The following is a 3256-nucleotide window of genomic DNA, read 5'->3' as shown; positions in this document are numbered from 1 at the left end:
TATTGTGAGCTATTTTTTTAAAGGTGTAAAAGTCTGTCTAGATTTTTTTTGTTGCATATATATTCCAGCTGTTCCAGCACTGTTTATTGAAAAACTATTTTTTTATCTGTTAAGACAACTGTCAAAGATATTTGTAAAGGTCTAGTGCTAGCCCCCCTTTTCTGTTCATTGATCTATTTGTCTTTCTTTCACCAATACCACACTATGTGGATTACTGTTCCATTATGATAGATTTGAAGTTGAGTAGTATCAGTCCTCTGACTGTTCTTTTTTGTAATTTTATTGGCTATTCTGACAAAATCCACAAAGAAACTTGCTGAGTTTTAATTGGGGTTATATTGAAACTGTAGAACAATCTGAAAAGAAATGACATCTTAACAATGTGGACTATTCCTTCCTATCTGTGAACAAGAAATATCTCCCAATTTCTTTTTATGTGTGTTTTAATTGAAGTTTCTGATTCATTCAAGGCAAAATATTACATTTGCCACTATGGATCCCTCAAAGCAATCACCACTGGGGTCATCGGCACAGCAGCTGGCGCAGTGATGGAAGCAGATGTGAGCAGCACCACCAACATGCCAGGGAGCTGGGACAGCCCTAAGCCTTCACTTCTGCAGCCTCCTTCTCAGCCCTTTCTTTGGCCTTCTTTATCATCTCCTCCTTTTCCAGCATTGCCAAAACTGTGGCCACCTGGCTGGTGGGGATGTCAATATCTTCTTTGTCTATCAGCTCAACCATATTCATGAATTTGTCAATGTTGATCTTGCCATCCTTATTCTTATCAAATGTTGAGGCCAAGTGGATCAGCTTAGTTTCTGGAATGTGCTTGATTTGCTTCAGGGCACTGGCGAGCTCAGTGATACTGACAATTTCTGTCCCTGTGAGTGAGCCCTTTGCTGGCTCTAGCTTGCCAGCCTTCTGGTCTGTCTCCAGCTGCAAGATCAAGCTGTGTATCTGTCCAATCATCTGCTGGACTCTCTTTTTTACCCTCTGGCTGGCTTTAGGTGCTTCCACATATTTTTTTCCACCAGTCTTCAAAAGTTCCTTCTTGATCTCTAGTAAGTCCTCACTGTGGTCCTGGACATCTTCCTTCAGCAGTTCAAGCTCTTCTTTCTCTTTGGATAGGGACTTCCTCTGCTCCTTCAGTTGAGAACAGGCACTGCTGAGTATGTGGATTTCTTCCTTAGTTATTTCCTCTTCCTTCAACACCTCAACCACAGGGGCAATGAGATGGGACTCTGATGGTAGGCTCCTATCTGACACTTCCAGCTGCTGGTCAGCCACTGGCCTCCCAGAGGTGTCTTCTACCACTGCTTGGGACAGCATCTGTAGTTCCTTCTCCCAGTGCTCCTGTTGGATGGCTGCCTCCTCCTGCAGCGTGGCCTCTAGCTTCATCTTGTTGTCCACCTGACTGCCTTTAACATTGGCCACTTGAACCTGGGCTCCCTTCACCACAATCTCTGGAAGCTTCTGCAGTGTGGATGTGAGCTGGTCAGTGGGAGAGAAGGTGGTTGGGAAATACATAGCTTGAGACAATATAAGTAGTGAAGTGGGGATCTTTTGGTGCAGGTGCAAGTCCAGCCACTGCTTCAGCTGGTCCCTCAGCCGATCTTCTGTGACACCCAGGACAGGCATGCCTCTCTCCCGACAGGCTGATTGCAACTCCGTGACATTCAGGCTGTCTACCCCTTCTTTAGCAATCAGCTCGTCATCAGCCTTTATGGACCTCAGCTGCATGGTGATCTGGAAGCGCAGGAAGCTATTGGTGCCAATGGCCTGGAGTCCCAGCAGCTTACACAGTGCCATCAGCTGCTGCCGGGGCAGGTTACCCAGGGTCAGCTCATCCTTAAACAATCTGGAAAAACGCACGATTTCCTCATTGCTAGGTCTTTCACTCGTTTCTCTGATCTTCTGGAAAAACTGGGAGAAGTCTTCGGCAGTGCTCCCGGTGGCTGCCTTGTTCCTAGAGGCCATCTCCTCAGCAGTGTCCTGTAGGAACTTGGCCAGCTCCAGCTTGACCCGCAGCTTCTTCTTCAGCTTCTCTTCCTTGATAGATTGTGTCTCAAACGTGGATGGCAACATGTTGGGGAAGAGTTTGAGGGCAATGGGTAGCAGAAACTCCATGAATGGCACTACCACAAAGGCAAGGAGTGGTACCAGGCGGAAGAGGTCAGCACAGACCCGAACTAACTGCTTATGCTCCCTGCGGCTCAGGGTCTGGCCCTTGAGAATCTTCCAGAGCGTGCGCACAGCGATCTTGGTGTCGATCCAGAGCAGGCGGAAGCCGTGGTAAACGTGCTTCAGCCCGTCTAGGATCCTCTGCTTGAGGCCAGGCTTCACTGCCCGCTCCGCGGTGGTGTTGGACACAGGGCTACCTTCCTCTAGCTTCTTATTCTTGTCCCTGAGGGACTTGGGAGATGTCACTGTGGAGTTACAGCTGAGGGGGTACGACGAGTGCCAGCAGCGCACAGGAAGGTCCCCAGGTCCCATGACAACCAAACGCGGGGCGGATGCCACCGTGTGCAAGCGCTCGGGCCTCAGAGGCCAGCCGCGGAAGCAATGGCCTCTGAAGGAGCGGTACAATGAGTGGACGCGAGCGCAGCAGCCAAATGGCGCATCCATGCGGCTGACCAGCCCAACGATGTTGGTACGAATAGCACCAGCACCGTCCCCCAGGCCACCGTCCCGCGCTGCGGCGACGGGCATGGGGAAGCGGGCGGGTGCCCAGCTGCCAGAGCTCCTCAGAAGAATGGACGCCATGACCCTCCTACTACAGCCTCCTCCTCCAGACTCACGCTTCCTTCGCGTCCCCCCTGTGGTGCCTGACCCGGGGGACGAGACGGTTGACTGCGACAGTTGGCTTCCAGTGGTGAGCACTCCACTGAAAAATATGGCGCCGGTAGCAGCCACCTCTGGGCAGGGACTTCCGGGGTGGGGGAGGGCTGGTGGGGCGGGGCGGGGCCCTGTCCAGCTCTGGGCATGCGCGCATGGCTCTATAAATCTTTGATACCTGTCATCAGTTGTCCTTTCCTCACATAGATCCCGTACATATTTTGTAAGATTTAGACCTCTTTCTTTCCTTCCTTTTTTCCCCTTTTATTTCTAAAACTAGGACCACAGATGGTAAGCCAACCCAGAGTCCACATTATAGGAAAGCATTTAAGGAAGTGAAAGTCCTCAAACCTGGGAAGAGGATATTTGGCTGTCTGAAAACATGCACTCACTAGGTTAGTTTTGCTGTGGGACTTAGGGA

General features: G+C 50.3%; 1 pseudogene; it reads right to left on the bottom strand.

The window, feature by feature from the left end:
• Positions 1-600: 600 nt before the first annotated feature.
• Positions 601-2763, bottom strand: LOC113196733 (mitochondrial proton/calcium exchanger protein pseudogene; annotated as a pseudogene).
• Between the last annotated feature and the right edge of the window lie 493 nt (positions 2764-3256).

Source organism: Urocitellus parryii, chromosome 6, assembly GCF_045843805.1.
Source record: "Urocitellus parryii isolate mUroPar1 chromosome 6, mUroPar1.hap1, whole genome shotgun sequence".
NCBI classification, from domain to species: Eukaryota; Metazoa; Chordata; class Mammalia; order Rodentia; family Sciuridae; genus Urocitellus; species Urocitellus parryii.
The sequence above is the reverse complement of the archived record's forward strand: the minus strand, read 5'-3'. Positions and strand labels throughout refer to the sequence as shown.